This window comes from Triturus cristatus, chromosome 9, assembly GCF_964204655.1.
Source record: "Triturus cristatus chromosome 9, aTriCri1.1, whole genome shotgun sequence".
In the NCBI taxonomy this organism is placed as follows: domain Eukaryota; kingdom Metazoa; phylum Chordata; class Amphibia; order Caudata; family Salamandridae; genus Triturus; species Triturus cristatus.
Genome location: NC_140592.1, coordinates 663,240,270 through 663,263,325, shown reverse-complemented (window position 1 = coordinate 663,263,325; position 23,056 = coordinate 663,240,270). Strand labels below are relative to the sequence as shown.

At 48.6% G+C, this 23,056-nt stretch overlaps 1 protein-coding gene across 1 annotated transcript in view; it reads left to right on the top strand.

Annotated features, from left to right (window-relative positions):
- PPP1R37 (protein phosphatase 1 regulatory subunit 37) overlaps positions 1 to 23,056 on the top strand; it is a 551,713-nt gene that overhangs the window by 338,166 nt on the left and 190,491 nt on the right. The window lies entirely within an intron of this gene.

Sequence of the window (23,056 nt, the reverse complement as noted above, 5' to 3'; positions counted from 1 at the left end):
GCCAAGAACAGATGCATACTGGTAAGTAGCATATTCCTTTCCCAATAACTTTAGCGCCGGATGACGTGTCTTCGCGAAATTTTCAAAACTGGTGGGGCGCTCCGTTCAGCTCCTATCCTGAAAGTTTTGGGGTGATTCGTCAAGCGGGGGCCGAGAAAAAAGGGGGGTCCCAAAACGCGTTCTTCCATGTTATTTCCCCCTAGAAAATTTTAGACACGGCTACAGCTCTAACTGCTGAACGGAATTACACCAAATTTGGCAAAAAGGTAGCCCTTGCTTCAGAAAGCGCCCTTTTTTTAAAATGGTGTAAATCCGTTCAGTAGTTCCTGAGAAATTCAAAAAATAGGTCAAAAAATAAATTTCCCATAGGAAAGTTTAGACACTGTTATAGCAAAAACTGCTGAACGGAATTGCACCAAATTTGGAAAAAATGTACTGCTTAGCTCAGAAAGCGACCTTTTAAAAAATGGTGTAAATCCGTTCAGTAGTTTGAGAAATTAAGAAATAAAGATAGTGATATCTATTTCCGCAGAGGATCCGCGCACCCTCCCGATCATAAGCTTCATGCTAATTGGCTGTCAACACTCCAAACCAGGAAGTGTTGGCAACAGAAAAAAAACCCGCGAAAAACAAGAAAAGGGGGCAGGGTAGAAACACCCTGACCCCCTAGGCCTGCTTAGGGGGGGGTCCCACAATCACAGGATGCGCGGACGATCCGCCGATCCGGCAACGAAAATTTAAAAAACGAAGCGCAGGCTCCCGCGCTTCGTTATTAATTAGCCCCCGGGTGGGCCAAGTCCCGGGGGCATTTCTAAGATGTATTTGCAGGGGCGCAGGCGGACCCCAGGAGCCCCGGGGACCGCCACCCCCGGGGCTTTCTATAAATATTTGCGGGGGCTCACGGTCCCCTGCAGCCCCGGGGACCGTCACCCCCCGGGGCTTAATTTTTTTGTGTGTGGGGGGCCTCCAAGGCCCCCCCCCCCAAGCCCCGGGGACCGCCATCCCCTGGGGCCTTTATTAATTATTTTGCAGGGGGCTCGCGGCTCCCCCGCTGCCCCAGGGACCGCCACCCCCCAGGGCTTTTAAAAAAAATAAAATAAATATATACCTGTGTGGGGGGGCTCGAGTCACCCCACACGCCCCGGGGACCACCACCTCCCCGGGGCTTTGCCAATGTAATGGGAGAGGGGCCGCGCGGCCCCCCTTTTGGAGCCTGTGATGGCCCTGGGGACTGCCACCCTCCCCCCCAGGGCCGGCTCCTGCAGTGTCCAGGGACACTGCTGTTCGCTATGGCAGGGCAGGAGCCTCGCGGCTCCTCCCCTGTCGTAGCAAACTGGGTTTTGGATTTTCAGGAAACCTGCTCTCTTCCAAAATCCAAACCACATTGCTTTTCCACACGGGGAGCTGCATGTCAGCAGCTGCCCGTGTGGAAAAGCAATGCCGGCTCCCGCAGGACGTGGGGAGCCGGCAAGGACCGTGAGGTAATTGGGGGTCCCCAACGAGGTGGCCAGGCCCCGGGGGATAGGGTCCCCGGGGCCATAAATGGCCTGAGGAGGGGGGGCCACGCAGCCCCCTCCATAGTAATTAAAAAAAATATGGCCAGGCCCCAGGGGATGGGATCCCCGGCGCCTGGAATTGGCCACGGGAGGGGGGCCCACGCTGCCCCCTTCCCGTTAATAGGTTTTCTTTTTTTTTAAATTGGGGGTCAGGCCCTGGGGGACGGGTCCCCAGGGCCCCAAAAAAGTAAGAAGGGAGGGCCACACAGCCCCCTTACAAAAAAAATTAAAATAAATGCAATCGTGCATAGGCCCCGCCCCTTCCAAGCAACACTCTGCAAACACGCCCTGACACGTTTTAAGTTGGGGAATTAATTCCCTGTCAATACTGGGGGTCCCTGGTGGCCAACTAGCCCACCAGGCACTTCCAGTAAGCGCCACAGGGCTGCATTGCAGAGAGGTGGTCCAGGCCACACCCCTTTTTTCACCTCTCTGCGATGCAGCTCTGTGGCGCTTACTGGAGGTACCTGGTGGGCTAGTTGATGCTTAATCTCCCAACTTAAAACGCGCCACAAGGCGCATTTGCACAGTGGTGAAGGGAGGGGGCGGGGCCTTTCTGCACCGCTGACTTAGAGGTAGTTTTAATCCCCCTGCCCTATTATGTACTAGGGCCTTACAGAGGAGATCATGCTAATCACAGGGGTACCCCAACGCATTGTGTTCCCTAGTGTATGTAGGTGTTTTCACTGTATTCTAAGTGTCTTTTAGCATAGCACTGGCTCTAGACCTGGTTAGTTAGTCAGTCAGTTACCACCAGTACCCGTCTGAAAACGTTGTGGGCACAGGATGATTTTGCAACAAGGCCTCTTTCTGCTCCTCTGGTGGTTCTTTCTGCACGTCTTGCTTCTTCGTGCACTTTTCTTCGTCTTTGTGGACTTCTGTTGCTTCTTTCTGCATTTCTTTTGCTTCTTTCTGTGCGTTTTTTCTTCTTTTTTCACATGTACCTCTGTAGGCATAGTTAGAAACTAGCATTTGAAAAACCTTTGAAATTCACAGAACAAGCATTTTCAATGCAATGGTCTCGGCAGTGTTAAAGTTAGACCTATTGGCACTGCTCATGACATTATTTTTGTTTGTTTTTATTTTTAAAACATATAAAGAAACGCCATTGTTATTTACAATGTCAATAGCTTAATCTATCTCAAATGCGAGACCTATTGCATTTGCACCCACACACAGAGCCACACACACAAAGCCACCGACAAACACAGAGCCACCCACACAGAGCCACCTACACAGAGCTATTCCCATAGAGCAACCCAGCCAATAGTCAGAATGGCGATGCAGGGGCTCTAGAAGGGGTAAAAAACCAACAAAGCCCCATTAACAACCGAATGGTCTTTTAAACACCTGTGAAGTACTGGGGGGGGGGGGGGGGGTGCTGTGTGTGTGCCCGGAAGCTGTTTCAGCCCGGGCTGACGGAGGAGGGAGGGGGGTGTATGCACTGACCGCAACCTGCCAGGCCAGTGCACAACTCTTGCATCCCCCTCTTTCTCTGCCTGCCATTGCGCTCCATGCTTCTGAAAGGTGATAAAAAAAAAACACGTGGATTTGCTTTCAAATGTCCGATCCTGCAGCAGCACACTTCCATACATGACAGAAACCCGATTGAAGGCCCCATTCTCCCGATTGTTTTTATTTTATTTTTAAATCTCCCACTTTGCTGTTCTGAAATGTTGGCATGTATGTAAATCGTCCACATGGGAGCCAACGTAGCCCCTCCCCCCATTCACTTTAAGTATGGTATAAGTGTTCTGCGTATAAACCCTACAACCTCCGAGGAAGCACGGTAGTGGGCTGCTATCGCAGGCAACTCTATTCAAACCAATGCGACCTAGGCGATAAAGATATCCATTTACAGGACAATACCCAAACATGAAAAACAGCCATATATGCTGAGTATCACACAGCAAGACATCATTGGTAGATAGGATCCCTTTCAGGAGGCCCATTTCGGAGGTTGCGAACCAGCGTGGGTCCGTCCGCTGCCACGCCCAGTACAACGTGTTTCACCGCCGGCCATGGTACAGATTCTGGGGCTTCCGCTCAAGTTTGTGGCGTGTCACCTCTGCAAAGGGCTACTACACATGAGCAGTGTGGTGCTTAGATGACCAGGGATGAAACTGAGCATAAAGGACTTGATGCCGAAGCAGGTAAATGCACGGAGGGGACGACGTATTCCCCGGGGCTACGCACCCGCATGGAGGGATAGATCACAATCTTTGTGATGTAGGTTGGGTTCCGGCGGGATCGGCTCGCTTCCTTGGAGAGAAATCTCTCCCAACAGAGCTGTGGGACAGGAGCTTTATGAGGTACAGACAAAGGGATGGGGTGGACGAGGTCAGCTCTTTACTGGGGTGGAACCGCATCACGTGGCCAGCTGTGCGACCCTCTGAAGTCTCCCTTCTCCCCCAATCACGCATACACCACTAATTGGCTTTAAGGGTTAATACTTACGACATGGGCTAGAGACTTGTCACCTCTATGGAGAGGGCTTACATAAGGGAAGACACTGCACTTCACAGTAGTAATTGAAAGACGGAAATAGTCTCTTCATTTTTAAAAACCCACTCTAACGGAAAGGGGTGGAATTATCTTAAGAATCGAAAACAGTTAATCAAGGTTGTAACAGTCCCAAAACACCTGCGACCGCGGTAAAAAGACTTAAGACGGAAAGAAACGGTAGGGGGAAAAAACGAAGTAAGCGTTGACGCACGGTAAGATTTATTGGGGTGGAGAAGGAACAAGTAGTGGGTGGACTTCGTGCAATTATTAAGTTAGAACCGAAGGTGGGAAACGGGGACAGAGGTCGCGGCTACATCTATAAATGCCTGGAATGCTAAAAAGACTTGCACTTCGTCACATATTGGGAGATCAACTCTTTCAGGTTTCTGATGTTTGCCTGCTAAACCGACCTTAAACAAGCCGAGGGCACCGGAAGACACCACCGCCTTTCTCCGAGGCAGAGCAGAAATGCCTCGGAGAAAGGCAGCGGCATTTTCGGATTCGGGGGCGTGTTTGTCTTTTCTCTCCTCCAGCCATTGGCTGGAGGAGAGAATGAGACTTCTTGCAAAAAACACGCCCCCGATCCGAAAAGGACGGGGCCTAATCGGAATGACTGACCTCTTTTCCAATGGCTGGCCAGCATTCAAGAGGCCAGCCAATGGAGAACAGGGGAGAAGAGGGGCGGGTTCAAGCCCCTCTTCTCCAAGTCATTAAATCTCGGATCGAGACATCGCAAGCGCAGCCTTCGAGCCGAGACCTAAAAAACCATAGGTTTCAGGCATGTTATAGTTGATGTCACATATTACATCGCTCATGACATGATCAGTGACATCACTGATGGCATCACTGATGGCATCACTGATGGCATCACTGATGACATCACTGATGACATCACTGATGACATCATCCATGTGATAATTTCAAGCATCTTCTCACACCCTGATATAACTTTAGATAAACCCACTCTAAATTACAGACTGCCATTCTCAAAACTATAGACACTCCAACACCAATAACTACATACCCACTCACTGATTCTTAGGTCTACACACACATCCACTCACTCATCCGTACAGTCACTTATATTTATGGTCACGCAGTACAGGACTATCATATGCACTCATACACCTTTATAGACACTCACACACTGCCGCTCATCCATAGAGGTATCTACACATCTAGTCAGTCATGCAAATAATTAATCACACTCCCATTTACTCACCTATGCAGTTATACACACCAGCTCACTTACTCATACAAATACTAGTACATTCTTACGTTCTTATACAATCACTGATACAAGCAAACACTCATCCATGCAGCCACTCTCACTTATAGCCATTTATATACTCTAACACACACATATACTGCCTTCCATATATGTAGTTACTCACACATGTACCACTGAGAGATACATTCACTCACTTACATACACACACTCACCCACCCCTACAGTCCATAACAGATGAACACTTCAAACTATGCACCCAGTGAATCACCCACTCACACATCTATGCACAGTCACACACACCCCACCCACACAAACACTCAGGCACCCATACAGATACTCAAGACAACCAATCAATAACTCATATAGACACTTATGTAGTTATTCACAAACCCATGCTGCCACTTACACACCAACAGACAGATGCATACAGAGATTCACACAGTTTAGTCACTAACCCATGCATTCAGTAAGATATGTTTAATCACTCACTTATAGAGTCAGTCACGCACCTAGTAAAACATCCATTCAGACACTTGTACACCCACTCATTCTTCAATATGCCTTTACCTATATATATTAAACATTTTTAAACTTTACAGAAACAGTCACTGGATGATGTCATCAGTGATGTCATTTGAGATGTCATCAGTGATGTCACTATATGATGCGCCAACTGCTGCAGTAATTCATACCTTGTCTCGGGCTCATCCTGGCTTATCTAACCTGTCCTCGGGTGCATCCTTCGGTGGCATCTAAAATTAACTCATCCGTTAGACTTCTCAACGCCTCTTTGCAAAGATAACTGTTTATCAATCTTTCCACATGCTCGAACAACTAAGTGACTTGCCATTTGTATGCTGTTACTGGCTGGTACACGTTTTAAATTTAGGCTACAGTGATACCTTGGTGATTGGGCTAGAGCTTTTTGTCCTGATCACGATGCTGGAAGTGATTTGGATAGGGTCAAGACATTGTTGATACCAGTGTGGCTTATTGGCATGACAGTGGTTGTTGAGTGAGAAATTTGTCATTGGACTTTGATATATTCTCTTTCTTCAAAAGTTTCATGATTGATCTGGAGCCCCTTCCCCTTTTTGTTTTTTCGCAACACTCATGCTGCTCATTAATAGGTGGCACTGTGTTGCTTCGCAGTTGCTGTCTACTGCGCCAGAAGTGACAGATAAATAACAGCCTAAAAGTGCTATTCCTGTGTGCTGAAGTCAGTTCCTTTTCATGTACTTCAATGCAAATCCAGAGTTTGACTACTTTGTTGTTTTTCCTATGACTTAACAATGACCTCAGACAGTGTTCCAGGGACTTTATTTATCTGATAACGGAATTCAAGTCATGTCACGGCCGCATAAAGCAGTTGTCAGTTATGAACCCGCCTGGTATGTATCTATCCAGCTTGGGCTTTGGTCATGACTTTGAGTTGAGTGATAAATGTGCCGTCATGTACCCAAACTTAATCCATGGAGCGAGAGGCGAAATTCTAAATCGCTTAACTTAAGAAGAGGCTGTAGTTGAAACACACGTCCCGATCATGTTTCCATTTAAGGAATCAGTCCAGCATGAAGTCTATTCCTGCTCGAAGTCTTAGAAGAAATTGAGATGCACCATAAGTACAGGAAAGCCAAGCAGGACTAGATACCATCCTGCCACCAAAAATCGTGCAAGATGGCGCAAGGGCATCAATTGAAAGATCATACTCCACAATTGTCTTCTCACATGGACCTGCTCGTGGTCCCAAGGTGCTTCAATTTCCCTAGGTCATTGTTGAGCTGACCGCAAATGGCGGCCTTTAAGAATTCTGTGCTGCAGCTCTTTCAGACTCTCTGGGCTTCTTCTGTTGTCCCGCTGATCCCTAGAGAGCCGCTAGGGGCTCAAGTGTACTTTCTCCAGTAGTCTTTCCCACAGCAGTATCATACATCACTGGGCCCATTCCTGGTCCCGTCAGGACACCAGTCCAGACTTCCACCCCATCTCCAGGGTCCACACCAGTCTCTTTTGTGCTGGCAGACATGTCCGCTCATTTGCACCATTCCTAGATCAGACACTGATGCTGGACTCCGAACCAGAGTGATTGTCTGCATGCTCCATGCTACTTCCGTTAGTCTGTTGTTTGTCGCATGGATGCCAGCTCTGACTGCGGCCATTTCCAGCTGTATAGCATCAGTAGTTTTAGTCGATTTTGCTAGGTCGTGGACGTCCGCCAGTTTTTTCAGGATCATGTCCAGCGTGGTGTTGATGTCATTCCTTTGTTTGATAGGGGAGTCAAGAGGGTCACTCTTGTTCTTTTTCGGCTGCTGCGTAATTTTCCCTTCGGTGTCAGCCATGTCTGATAGCCCTCTTCTCTTTTGTTGTAGGCTGAGCCTTCCTGTCACTTTCCGCTCTATGGTTAGTTTCTTGTGCACTCACCTTAATGACAATTTTTGGCGTCTCTTGTTGTCCTCCGACCTTAGTATGGAGTTGCTGTGCTGATGGCGTTGAGCTGTTGTTGGTTTCTGCCCTTGTAGTCTGTTCTTGCCTTTTTCAACGCAAGACCACCTTTGTTACTGGGTTAAACCGCCTGAACAGCGTGTGTTGGTCGTCACTCTTGTTGTTCGGTTATTGGTTAATGGGTATTATTCTTCCCTACTCTGTGTTGGGCACAGTGGTGGCCGTGTCCGCTGCCAGCTTATATCTTATTCGGCAGGGCTGTATGGTTTGTTAGTGGGGATGGTGAGGTTTAGTTTTACCCTCTTGTCTTCTTGTTAACCTTCGTCTCAAGTGCTTGTTTACTTTCCCTGTTATGCACCCCACTGAGTTATGTACATCATACTAAAGTTGTGCTTAATCATCTCCTTCTGGTTTCTCTTATATGTTGGAATTTTCTGAGACCCCGTGAATTGGCCACACCTGACTTGTTGGATCCACTACTGTTCGTTTCTATTGTTGTACTTTGCGCCTCTATGCCATGTGTGAGTGCCAGCGAATGGGGGTTTTGAGGTCTTTACTCCCTCTGTATTTCACGTGTCATTGCCGGTGTATATCACCTGCTGGAGCTCTATGCCTGGTCAGGCTGTGTTGACGCTTTTTGCCAAGTCTCTCTCAATCTATCCAAGGAAAAAAGGGTACTTGTTTGGTGTTGCATTACATTTATCGCTGTGTGGCGCTGGGCGTGCCTCCCTTATACTGTACTCGCTGGTTTGATTACCGCTATGCTTCCTCCCTAACTGTAATGGCGGCTCGCACTGATCGTTACTTTCGATTTTGTGGTTTATGGCCATCTTCGGAGCTTGCGTTGTCGATAGCTTACCGTTGGTCTTCCCCGCATTTGCAAACGGGTGCATTTTCCAAGGCTGATCCAGCGCACCCCCTCTGCTGCACTCACCTAGTGAATTCTTTTCCCCCCGCCAGCTAGTTCTTTCAACTCCGCGTTGTTTATCAGGTAGTCAGACCCAAGATGGTGGCCCCCTTCTGTGATTTCGGTTTCGTTCTGAAAGTGAGCGAGTGTCCTCTCCACCAGAGTCTCCTACTATGTTCTCCACGGGAGGTCTCCAGCACTAACCTTACATAAGCTAGCTGCTGGTCCTCCGGTGTTCGTTTTTGGACATAGTCCGGAACAGATCCGGCAGCGGTGGAGGGTCTCACTTGCGGGCACCAACTTGGTTTCTTCCGCTTCGCTCCGGGAGATCCTCTACTCTGTTGGGGTTGGATTGTGTGTACGGGTCACTTTCTTCCCCGATATCTCAGACGTCTTTCGATGTGTTCCTTTCCCTCAATGATCGGCTCTTGCGTGTTCCTTTTGTTGCTCGCTCCCAGGTTTTGGCGGAGCGCCGCATTCAGGCGTCTAAATCCATTGCCGTCCAAGCCACACATTTCAATGGTTTTTTTTTTGTGTACCGGGTATAGAGCAATTCATATGGTAAACTATAAAGAGTGAAAAATAGGTATCAAGAAAACCTATCCATTTCCGAGATGGCCACAAAATATGAAGTTTAGAGAAGTAGTGATTATTTGCATATCTCTGATTTTTGTGGGTACTCATAGTAGCATGTGAATTGGAGGGCATTTCTCAAAATGTCGTCTTTCTTCCACACTTGCTTATATCGGGAAAGCACCAATGCAGAGAAATACAGTTGGTTTTTAACACTTTCTCCACTATTCTTCATTCCCCTAAGTCTCCCGATAAAAATGGTACTTGTGTGGTTAGGCCTAGTTCCCGTGATCAGAAAGGGCCTAAAATGCAACATGGACACCACATTTTTCCAATGAAAACTGACCCTTTTTTAGGTCTCGCCTGGCGTAGCTGCGCGCATGTGCAGTCTCGCCCGGCGAGAATTAATGTTTTGAGGGATTTTCTGTAAGGGGCATTAGGCCCCGCCCCTCTTTTCCATTGGCCGGCGTCACCGTTTATGCTAAACGGTGGCCAGCCATTGGAAAAGAGGTGTCGGTGACGTCTTTGCTTGGCTTTTTGAGCCGTCCCACTTGGACGGGCTCGCCTGAATTACGTTGGTCGCAAAAGGTTTCTTATCTTTATGGGGCCAAACACATGGCCCCATAAAGACAAGAAACCTTTTGGCAGGCAAGGCCGTCCAAGTGGGACGGCAGAAAAAGCCAAACGTCATGGCGAGCGAGTGCTAAAATGCACGTTCATTTTGAGGGATATCCCGCGCTGACCTACATACCACCTCATTGATGAGCTAATGCAACCCGCAGCCATAGAGCGGGAACGTCAGCTGACTCTGTTGTCGGGGAGCACTGAAGAAGCGGTGGCAATGATGGCGTAATGTTACCATAATTAATTACTGATGCCCTGTGACAAATAAATTAACCGAAACGCATGTGCTCGCGGTGCTGTGGCTGCCCGAACCCTGAGGCCCCTCCCTGGAAGTCTGGCAGTGGTGTCTGCCTCCCAACCCCGTCCCTCCCCGGCAGGCCCGCCCGCCTGCCTTTCCTGTGCTCAGATTGCAGAGGCAGGCTGGCCGGGGCCGCCGTATCTCGCAGGGCTTCCAGTTCTACCAGCACAGAAGTACTTTGCGGCGGGGCCATCTGGACGGGAAGCGTCTCCTCAGAATTCAAAGTATGCTGGCGGATTGGGCTCGCCGGGCCCTGGTGTGAGAGAGCCGGGGAGCAGCAGGCATCGCTGGCGGAGCCGGCCACGGCACAGGGGGCCATGGAAGACGGGCTGCCCGACCTCCCCCTGGTGTGCAACTCCAACGCGCTCAACAATGGTAAGTACGGCGGGCGCCGAGGGCCAGGCGCCGCTGCTGGGGGACATCTTGTATGATGCACTGCTTCAGAAATACGGAACCAGTGTCGGTATTGGCAGAGTAATGTGCTTTATATCCCCTCCTTACCAAATACGAAGAGCAAAAACTGCTCTTCTCTGCTGGGGCAATGCACAGGAGGTCCTGTTTCTACGTGTTTGGTAGACCGAGTATAAGTGCGTACCGGCCCAGAATTTCATAAAATAAGATTTAGAATAGTCGGAGGGAGTTTTCAAAAGAGATGTGTGTTTTTTTTTTTTACACATTTTGTAAAAGAGGAAATGTGCGTCTGGGGCTGATGCAGAATACGTAGAACAAATATTATGCAGCAAACGTGATCACCGCGGGTAAAGGGTATCACGCGTGTTATTTTGGTGGCATTTTGAGGTTCTTTTTAACCTTAATAACCAGGGTCGTAGTTACCTATAGTGCAGCAGGTGCCCTGGCACCGGAACCCAACTGTCAAAGGGGCAGTTACACCTCAGTTGTGGTTGTCTTTTATTGCCCAAGGTGGGGTTTGACGGCATGTTTCAGCTGTTTGCTTTGTGGCCTGTTGTATCCTGGGTGCCCACAGTTTGTAACCCTTGCATGATTGTACTTTTTGCAGAAACGCGCACTGTCTGCTTTGCAGTAAACACCGGTGGCGAATCATAACAGGGACAGCAGATTGTAATATTCTTTCAGTCGCCGTACCGGGCATGCTTTCAGTGAGTCATAGCTGTTCTGACATCTGCCAGTGGATTTCTCACCTTGTGAATATCCCCTGCGCCAGCATTCCAAGGAACTTTTCTTCCCCAGCATTCCACGTCGACGTGGGCGACGTCATAATACATCGGCTCCGCTCGCGACTCCGATCGACGTCACCGGAGCCATAAGAAGCCCACGTCGGCGTGATGACGTCAGTTCCCTTTTTTTCCGCGCCTTCGACGCGCAACGGTTTTTCTCCAGTGCTACTTTGTAGTTTGGTCGTGTATCTCTGTTTATTCGGCTATGTCTTCGACTAGGAAGTCGGGCTTTAAGCCCTGTAGGGAGTGTGGAGGCCTGATGTCGATAACGGATCCACACCAGAATTGTTTATGGTGCCTCTCCTCGGAACATGATATGGAGGAGTGCGGATGCTGTAAAAGCATGAACCCGAAGGCTCTCAAGGAAAGGAAGACCAAGCTCTTCATGAAGAAGATTGGTGAGGAGAAAAGAGGGAGGAAGAAGGAGAGATCGAAGAGAGAGTCGTCGACTTCGAGGTCGTCGAGGTCGAAGAAACACTATAAAAAAAGTAAACATTCTAGACGTCGATCCTCGAAGTCCAAGAAATCGAAGTCGAGGTCGGCTTCGTCTCATCGACGTCGGAGCAAAGGTTTGTCTCCTTCTCCTTCACCTTCGAGGTCACCGTAAGGTTCTCCTTCGAGGAAGCAGACTCCGATTCAGTCTCCGACGAGGTCTTCGGCTCCGTCTAAGACGTCGACTCCGGTTCGTGTGGAGTCGGATGCTTCTATGCATGAAGAGTAGGAAGAGTCTGTTCCAGTACCTGAAGATTCTGAGGCTCCAGTGGAGGATACTGCGGAGCCGGTGCCGGAGGCCCCACAAGAGGTTCCTTTGCCTCAGTTCCCGGCCCCAGGTACGGATTCGGCTAATTTCTTAAATGCTATGTATGGCATTTTTAATAGGGCGGCCTACCCATCCGGAGCACCAACTGGTCCCGTGGGTCTGATGGCCTTTACAATGGGGGTGCCACAGCAGTATGCTCAGGCCCCCTTTATGCCCTTTATGCCGATGGCGCCTTCTTGGCAGTTTCCGGTGCCGTCTGGGGATCCGATTCGACCTCGGAAGGTCCGGCAGGCTTCGGAGCCTCCTTCGACGCCGAGACTGGCTCCATCGACGCCGAAACCGACTCCATCGACGCAGAGGCTGACTCCATCGGCGCCGTGTCTGGCGCCGTCGACGCCGGTTCCTCTGGTTCCTCCGACGCCGCGTACGACGTCGCCGACGTCGGTTCCCCGAATCCGGTCGAGGAGGGAAGCCCAGAGGGTGTTGGAGGAAAGAAGATATCGAGAGGTGGAAGAAGGTGAGGTTGATTCTTCTTCGGACGAGTTCGATGGCATTGAGGAAGCCAGTGGGCTGGATACGACCCCAGAGTGGGGAATATGCATCTGCCAGGTCTTCTCCACCTCATGAGTTGGCTCCCTATCACGTAGTGATAAAGAAAGCAGCAGAGCTTCTGGATTTACAGCTGCCTTCTGTGGAGTACAAATCCAACCTGCTCACAGAAGTGTTACATTCTCCGACTTCGACATCAGAGCCCTTGTTGCCTTTCAATGAGGCCATATTGGAGCTGGTATTAGAGGTTTGGAAGAAGCCCCTTTCATCTCCTGCAGTGTGTAGACAGGTGGCAGGAAGGTACAAGGTTGCACCAGGGGATCCTGACTTTTTATCCACTCATCCGTCCCCGGACAGTTTGGTTGTGCAGGCTTCATGCTCCAAGCATGCTTCCGGTGCCTTTCCTCAGTCTCCAGCTGACAGGGAGTCTAAAAAAGCTGATCAGGCAGCCAAAAAGACCTTTTCGACAGGAAGCATGGCGTTAAAATCGACTAATGCTACATGCCTGCTGGAGCCTTACGTGCACGCTCTAATGGATTCCATTAAGTCCTTGGCTCCTAAGTTGCCTGAAGGGGATAAGTCATCCTTCATGGAGGTTGTAGCGGACACTCAGGCGGCTGCCAGGCAAGTTATCCAGTCAGGGTTGGATACTGCGGACTCTGTGGCAAGGATCATGGGGTCGTCTGTTGCTGTAAGAAGGCAGGCTTGGCTCCGTAACTCTGGTTTCTCAGCGGATGTTCAGGCTACACTGGTCGATCTTCCATTTGATGGTCAGAAGCTGTTTGGGGAGAAAGCGGACTCTGCCCTTCAGCGTTTTAAGGACAGCCGATTGACTGCAAAATCCTTTGGCCTGCAAGTACCGGCAAGGGGTTCGACCTTTCGAAAATTTAGGGGCTTTGGGCGATCGTCTTTTCGCTCTTACCGGCAGCCCCAGCAGCAACAGCAGAATCCCCTCTATAAGTCCTATAGAGGGAGGCAAAGGGGTCGGAGAGGTTCTGGACGCAACCCCTCTTCTTCATCCTCCTCTGCTCCCAATGAGGCCTCGGGGAAGCAGCCCTAGATCCCCCATCCTGGATCATGTAAGGCCTGTGGAGGGTCGGGTGTCCTACTTTCTACGGGGTTGGAAATCGGTTACAACAGACCTTTGGGTTTTGAACCTCGTAGAGACTGGGTACGCCCATCCCTTTCGGGAGTTTCCTCCCCCTTACCCTCCTTGCCAAGGTTATTGTTCGGAGGACCACCTGCTTCTCCTGCAGAAGGAAGTTCTAGCCTTGCTCCAGAAGGGTGCAATAGAGGTGGTTCCGGAGCAGGAAAGGGGTCAGGGATGCTACTCCCGGTATTTTCTGATTCCCAAAAAGGACGGCAGATTGCGTCCGATACTGGACCTCAGAATCTTGAACTTTTATCTGAAACAGGAGAAATTCAAGATGCTGACCCTTGCGCATGTTCTTCAAGCGTTGCAGCAAGGAGACTGGATGGTGTCGCTCGACTTGCAGGACGCGTACTTCCACGTCCCAATCCTGAAGTCGCACAGGAAGTATCTCCGTTTTACGGTTGGGTCGCAACATTACCAGTTTGCGGTCCTCCCGTTTGGTCTTACTACCGCACCTCGAGTCTTCACAAAGGTGATGGCAGTGGTGGCTGCCCATCTCAGGAGGTCGGGGATTCCGGTTTTTCCCTACCTGGACGACTGGCTTCTGAAGGCAGAGTCCCCAGAGATGGTGCAGCATCATCTGCAGGTAACATCGCAGCTGTTGTTCGACTTGGGTTTTTCGATCAATGTGCCCAAATCTCACCTGGTGCCCTCTCAACGCAACCTGTTCATAGGGGCGGTACTGGACACTACTGTATGTCGAGCATTTCCTCCTCCTCAAAGGATTCTCGACATTCAGGAGTTGGTCCCTTTATTCCACAGTGGAGCGGTTGTTCCAGTTCTGAAGGTCCTTCGCCTGCTCGGTCTGTTCGCTTCCTGCATTCTGTTGGTCAACCATGCACGCTGGCACATGAGGGCACTCCAGTGGTGCCTCCGCAAGCAGTGGTATCAGCACAACGGAGATCTCAGGGAGTCAATCAAGATCTCCAGAGAAGCTGCAGCGGATCTTTCATGGTGGAGCGTAGAGGGCAATCTGTCGCAAGGAAAGCCCTTCCATCTGCCTCCATCGGTGGCCACAGTGATAACGGATGCATCCACCCTAGGGTGGGGTGCTCATCTGGGGGACCTGGAGATCAAGGGTCTTTGGTCTCCAGAGGAAAGGTTGCTTCATATCAACCTTTTGGAATTGCGGGCGATTCGTTTGGCGCTCAAGGCCTTCCTCCCTTCCCTTCGCGGTCAGTCGATCCAAGTCCTGACAGACAACACGACCGCGACGTGGTATGTCAACAAACAGGGAGGAGTAGGGTCTCTTTGTCTGTGCAGAGAGGCCTTACGTCTATGGTCCTGGGCTCAGGACCATCAGATTTGTCTGATGGCAAATCATCTGGCCGGGGTGCTGAACGTACGTGCGGACAGTCTGTCGGCAGTTCTCCGCCGATCACGTGTGGAGGCTCCTTCCGGAGGTGGTTCGTCATGTCTTTCGGACGTGGGGGACACCTCGGGTGGACCTGTTTGCCACCCGCGAGAACGCGCACTGCCCGTCATTCTGCAGTCTCCAGTTTCCGATGCAGGGGGCGCTGGGGGACGCGTTTCAGTTGAGTTGGGGCTCACAACTCCTTTACGCGTTTCCTCCCATACCTTTGATTCCTCGGGTTCTATGGAAGATTCGCCAAGACCGGGCCCAAGTCATTTTGGTCGCCCCGGATTGGCCAAGAAGGGTATGGTATACAGATCTTCTCCACCTATCCTTGTGCCCTCCGCTCCGTCTCCCTCTGAGGGCAGACCTCCTCTCGCAGTCGGAGGGGCAGGTTCTACACCCCCACCTCCAGAGCTTACACCTTCATGCCTGGAGATTGAACGGGGCAACCTGAGTTCATTCTCTCTCCCACCTGATGTGGTGGACGTTATTTTATCGGCCAGGCGACACTCCACCAAGTCCATTTACTCCTACAGGTGGTCTAAGTTTGTAAAGTGGTGTGGAGAGAGATCCATTGATCCTTTAAAGGCCCGTCTGTCCAATGTGCTTCAGTTTGCTCTTTCCTTGGCTCAGCAGGGCTTTGCTGTGGCCACGGTCAAGGGCTACCTTTCGGCCTTATCGGCATTTCTGTGCCTCCCAGATCAACCTTCACTATTTAAATCTCCGGTTGTTCTGAGGTTCATCAAGGGCCTTACAAACATGTTTCCTCCTACTCCATTTGTAATGCCTCAGTGGGACCTTAATCTTGTTTTAACCTTTCTAATGGGGTCCCCTTTTGAGCCTCTTCATACTTGTCCTTTGAGGCTGTTATCATTTAAGGTGGTTTTTCTTGTAGCCATAACCTCGGCAAGGAGGGTGAGTGAGCTTCAAGCTCTTAGTTCCAAACCTCCTTTTCTTACCTTACATGCTGAAAGGATGGTTCTCAGGACCAGGGCTGCTTTCCTGCCAAAGGTAGTCACTCCGTTTCATTGGGGGCAGTCCATTACTCTCCCTGTTTTCTACCCTCCTCCTCACCCTTCCAAAGAGGAGGAAAGACTCCATCGTTTGGACCCAAAGAGGGCTGTTAGTTTTTATCTGGATAGAACCAAGGACTTTCGCCTTGATGACCAGCTCTTTATTGGCTACATTGGTCGTTCTAAGGGGAAGGCGGTGCACAAGCGCACGCTGTCAAGATGGATAATTCTGACCATCAAGATCTGCTACGCCCTGGCTGGTAAGACTCCTCCTGATGGCATTAGAGCGCATTCGACTAGAGCTAAAGCCTCTACATCTGCTTTGTCCCGGGGTGTTCCTGTGGCAGATATTTGTAAAGCCGCGACTTGGGCCTCCCTCCATACTTTCGCAAAGCATTATTGCTTGGACTCTGAGATGAGGAGGGAGGGCCACTTCGCGCGCTCTGTGTTACAGGACTTTCTGGTATAGGAAGGTGGACACCCTCCTCCGGGAGTGGGGACTGCTGTGGGAATCTATTCACAAGGTGAGGAATCCACTGGCAGATGTATCCATCAGAAGAACAAGTTACTTACCTTCGGTAACGCTTTTTCTGGTGGATACAGTATCTGCCTGTGGATTCCTCACTGACCCACCCGCCTCCCCGTTGTCCACCTTTGTATACCATGAAATAGGTCTTGTTGATATGTTTTTATGCTTTGTTGTACAATTGTAGGAAATGCTTGTTTATTTAGCATTCTTTTCCTTTGTATGCTATGCATATGTGTTGGTGTATTGTATACTGTGTATACTTTGAGTCTGTCGTTAGTCCACCTGTTCGCCTCGAAGGCACGGGGAAATAATGGGTGGAACTGACGTCATCACGCCGACGTGGGCTTCTTATGGCTCCGGTGACGTCGATCGGAGTCGCGAGCGGAGCCGATGTATTATGACGTCGCCCACGTCGACGTGGAATGCTGGGGAAGAAAAGTTCCGTGGAATGCTGGCGCAGGGGATATTCACAAGGTGAGGAATCCACAGGCAGATACTGTATCCACCAGAAAAAGCGTTACCGAAGGTAAGTAACTTGTTCTTTGGAACTAGCCTTCGCTGAAACATTGCACAAGAATCGTGCAGCACACCGTCCTTTTGTTTTCACCACATGTCACTGAAATGCGATCCCCTGCCTTGTCTGCTGGGTGCTGAGACGAGGTTGGGTAGACACTCAGAGTAGTCAGTCCATCGTATTTCTTCTCTTTAACCGCCCACTGGAAATGCAGACCATGTGCTTAGTTTTTAGGTCTTGCCTGGTGTAAAAAAAAAGAAAATGTGTCTAAAAACAAAAATCTGAACGAAACAAACGTGTTTAATTCCATTTTATTTTTTGTGTGCTGCTATTCTATGTTCTTTTAACAGTAGTAAATAAAATTGATACTCTTCTAATCGGATTCATGACTTGGTGAGTGGTAATATCGCTCAACAGTGCAAAATTGATAACGCTCTCACTCTAGACAGAGACAAACCATGTGCAATGTGTCTCGGTCCTCTTCAATAGGAACAGGCCAATGAATTGCAAAGGTAACCCCTCTCTAAGACAGGAATAACAAGCATTTGCAATGTAATAGGTCTTGCATTTGCGAGAGTTTAACCTATTGGCATTGTAAATGACAATGCCTTTTATTTATGTTTTGAAAAAAAACACATAAATAAAAGGTATTGCCATTTGCAATGCCAATAGCTCAAACTCTATTGCAAGACCTATTGCATTGCAAATGCTTGTTTGCGATGTGGCTAGCTGCGGATTTTGGGCCCTAGCTCAGCCGGCACCTAGGGAAACCTAGTGGACCTGAACGTTTCTCAAAACTAGACACCAGGGGAATCCAGGGTGGGGTGCCTTGCCTGGCTCTCACCAGGGTTTCTTACCCAGAAGCCCTTGCAGTCCTTAAACTTTGACTAAAAAAACTGATTTTCTTCACATTTCTGCAATGGAAAATTCTGGAATCTGCTGGAGCAAATAACCTTCTACCACCTACCATTTGCCCAGAGTCTTCAGATACAATTGGTACCTCCCTTGTGTTGGGAGGGTTAGTGGCCGCAATAGAGAAAAGGCGCCAAAACGCAACATTGATACATCACATTTTTCCACAGAAAACGAACCCTTTTTTTGCAATGTTCCTAGCTGTGGATTTTGGGCCCTAGCTCAGCCAGCATCTGGGGAAACCTAGCAAACAGGCACATTTTTAAAAACTAGACACCTGGGGCAATCCAGGATTGGGTGACTTGCATGGCACTCACAAGGATTTCTTATCCAGAAGTCCTTGCGAACCTCAAACTTTGCCAAATATTGTGTACTTTCCTTGCATTTCTGTGATGTATTGTTCCAAATTCAGAAGGAATAAAAATATTCCTACAACCCAGTGTTACCCCACTTGTCCCAATAAAAATGCTGCCCCACTTGTGTGGCTGGGTCTAGTGCCCGCGACGGGTACATATCAAACCAAGGGGAAATGCCAGATAGCAAGAATGTTGTTGATTCCTTCTGATTCTGAAATAATATAGCACAAAAATGCAAGGAAAATGTGTGATTTTAGTCAAATTGAGGTTTACCGGGCATTGAGGATAAGAAGCTATGTGTGATCCATGAGGGGCACACCTTGTCTGTACTCCCCTGGGTGTCTAGTTTTCATACATGCCTGGGTTTGGTAGGATTTCCTGGGTGGCCACCGAACCCAGACCCCAAAAAAACCTTTTGTTGATGTTGCCACATTGCGCCTTGGGCCCAGCCCTTTTTCAGACACTAGGCCCACCCACACAGGTGAGATGCCATTTTTATCAGGAGATATGTTGGAACTCTGGGTGGCAAGAAATGTGATGCTCCCTTGCAGATTCCAGTATTCTAGGACGAATCACACGACCAACACTTCACTCCTCCTGGTGTCTAATTTAACAAGATATCTAGAGTTGATAGATTTTCCCTAGAGACAATGTACACCCTGGCAGAGTGACAGAAAAGACAGATATCACCGCACAACCATTTACCCCTCAATTACACACACATAATGGTTGGATTTGGCATGATGGTGAGTGAAAAGTTCATAATGTACATTTTATTAACAAAGGATTGCACTAAAATTAAATTCCCTGTTAATATATTTGAAAGTTCAGAACACTGAAACAAAGACTCACAACTCATGAGCTGTAAAGCCACGACAAGGCACTAACCACTTTGCAGGCCATTAACACAACTTTCATGTGTCGCATGCAAAAAAACATTCACACCGCTAACTGTGGGTCCAGCACATTACAACACTCACATCAACAAAACGTGCCATTCAAGGGCCCATCACTTTTATGTGTCCACAGGACTGACACAACATTCACACAGCATGGCAGCTGACAGTGTGTGGACGGCGTCTGGCTGTCAATGTGTGTAGTTACCAGCAGCAAGTCCCTACACACACCCTCCCAGCCAGAGGCCAACCACACACACCACCAACGCACACATCACCAGCCAGATGCCAGTTCAGACACAACAATCACACCGCCTGGAAGCTGGTGGAATGTGAGGACTGGCACTTCGGTAGTGGTGTTTGTGTGGTGACTTGCTGCTGGTCACAGCACACACACTGACTGCCAAATGCCAATCCACACACACTGCCAGCCACACACACCACCAGCCAAGTGCCTGTACAGGAACACCGCCAGCAAAGTGCCTGTCCGTCAACCGCCAGCCAAGCGCCAGTCCACGCACACTGCCAGCCAAGCGCCAGTCCACGCACACTGCCATCCAAGCGCCAGTCCACGCACACTGCCATCCAAGCGCCAGTCCACGCACACTGCCATCCAAGCGCCAGTCCACGCACACTGCCAGCCAAGTGCCGGTCCACGCACTCTGCCAGCCAAGTGCCGGTCCACGCGCACTGCCAGCCAAGTGCCGGTCCACGCACTCTGCCAGCCAAGTGCCGGTCCACGCACTCTGCCAGCCAAGTGCCGGTCCACGCACTCTGCCAGCCAAGTGCCGGTCCACGCACTCTGCCAGCCAAGTGCCGGTCCACGCACTCTGCCAGCCAAGTGCCGGTCCACGCACACTGCCAGCCAAGTGCCGGTCCACGCACTCTGCCTGCCAAGTGCCGCTCCAAGCACTCTGCCTGCCAAGTGCCGCTCCAAGCACTCTGCCTGCCAAGTGCCGCTCCACGCACTCTGCCTGCCAAGTGCCGCTCCACGCACTTTGCCTGCCAAGTGCCGGTCCACGCACTCTGCCTGCTAAGTCCCAGTCTACACACACTGCCATCACGTTTTTTTTTTTTTTTAACAAAAAAGAAATTACAAACCAATTTGAAGATAAAAAACTAACTATGACGACAAACACAACAGGTCTAACTAAATACATCAAACAACCGCGAAACTGAACAAAAAATATACAATTATGCAGACCAGTCAGTTCACTTTTACTCTCACAGCTGCGCCTGATACTTGAGTTGTGTGTGGTACGATTTAAAACATGCAGGCACACACAGCCCAGGATTAGGACATTATGGGCAGTGCATTCAACTCTCCTTTTCACGCCTCTTCGGACACACTCTTCATCTCCTACAGGAAAAGGTGTTTTTTTGGGGGGTGGTTGTGGGAGGAATGTAATCAGGAAAGTGTCGATCTTTCAGTCTAATAACAAGATTTCTTCAAAAGAAGGGGGTTCCTAGGGATACATTTTAAAGACCTAAACAGTTTGTAATCCCCAAACCGACATATAATACACGAAAAAACAGTAGGTCTAACGTTGTATATGACCCTAACGACAAAAAAGTTAAACAAGAGATATAGTCGAGTCTTAACAAAAAGATATAAGTTCCCATCACCCACCGAGGTGGCTTGCTTCATCATCTGGGAACTATCAGTGAACCACACACCTATATAGAAATGGGGGTAGTGGTTACACCGGTGTCCTAGAAGTGAGTAACAGTATACTTTTTATCTTAGAAAAAGCATAGTGACTATTTGTAGGGTGATGGTTGCAGTGCTGGTGACAATGTGTGAAAAAAGTGCTCTAAAATTGACTATCAAGACACAAACAGTTTTAATTTGGGCGATGTCTTGGTGTCAATGTAAAAACAGTGCATATACAGCTTAACAAATAACTGTAAGATGTCCAGGTCTACATGTTTCAGCCTATGGATATTAGGATCCAAGCTTTCGTCAGGACCTTGAGTTGTAGCTACTGCAAAAAGATGTAGTGCTAATGTGCAAGAAAAATAAACAAAATAGAGGTTGGTAACAATACAACCTGAGCACTTATGTGAATCCAAAGAGGGAGATTACAGACAGTGGTACTGGAAAAATACCCGGCTTTCTGCGGGTGCGCTCCTCCATCGGTACCCCTCTCTGGATATGAGCTGGAACGCGAGGTATCAGTCTAGCCACATCCTCCACCACTCCTGCTCTAGGAACACTTCCCTGCTCAGCTACAACAGGGATGCCTAATGCAGACTGCTGAAACTGAACGAAAGTAATCTCTGAATCTGAAGAACAATCCTTAAATACAACAATAGCATTGAAGTACAGTGGTGCAGTAGGTGCTTTTGCAGGGCGCAGAGATAGACATTAACATTACTAGGTTTACACATGGATAATTCAGGCTGTTGAGAATTGAATCCACCGCAGATTTAAAAAAGCATTCCAAGGTAACATACAGTGTAGTAGGCATAAAATGTTTTTTTGGGGGGTTTGTCGGAAGAGCAAAATAACTGATTATACTGTGACAGCAATTCATAACTTAGCTTGAAATAACAATTTGTGATGTAGTCTAAGAAAAATGTTCCAAGTGTACTGGCTCCAAAGTTACCATTCTAGAGTCTGCTACAGATGGCTTTAGCTGTGTGTTGGCAAGCCTGTTGTTTTCACTGCAGTCTACACCTGGTAACCAACAAGATTATTTTTTAATGAGATGCACACTCACTTGAATAACATTTTGTGAAATTACATATTGGGAAGTTTTGCATAAGATTAGTTTTGCGAAGCCATAAGTTTCACCAATTTATTCTGAATTTTGCCCAGTTCCCAATGGCATCCAGTAAAGAAAGATGTACTGACATTCTGCTTGCCAAATGATAATCAAAGATTGTGTCAGGAAATTGTGAGCATTCAGTTGCTTGTCCCTGAATTCACTAAGCATGGATTGCCGGAATGCCACCTGCATGCTTAGGGAGTCTGTTTAGGTGAAACAGTTTATATCCACTGGGATCACAACTTACAAAAGGTAATAGAGTTAAATCGCAACCGTTTTTTCACAGAAGGTGCAAGTACTCATCAGTAATGCAATTTAGTTTTTTGACTTCTGACCTAATAGTGCCTAGTGGACTTGCAAGTGGCATTCCTGGTTTGTTTCTTTTCAGGTTCAAATCTTGACTTTACTTGTTGCATTAGTTTAGAGTGAAATGAATATCTTAAACTAATATTGCCTGATGGTGTAGGATGTAGTTTGTAGAGAGATCTACCACAAGTGCGCTCACCAGTATATCATTGAGAACTGAGAGCTGTGTTTTTTCAGACTTATGATGTTCTATTGGCAACATAAGGGACTACAGAGATGGCCACTGGAGGACACGAAAGTGAACTTTGTTGCAGTGTTCTTTTGCAATGTTTCATTCACTTGATGCTGCCGAGATTATTTTTCATTCGGAAACATTAATTACAGTAGCCTGTTGCTTTCAGCATGCCAAAATTGAATGACAGTTTAATTTGAAACATTTTGTAAATGCTATGAAAATGGATGATGAAGGTATCATTGCTATGAACAAGATCAGGAGTCAGCGGGTCCTCAAGCATAAATTATTTATGGTCCTGGATCTTAAAATTAGTGTTGTAAAACCTTGTCATTATTACACCAGCCACACAACTATTGTGTATTCATTACCCTTTCTT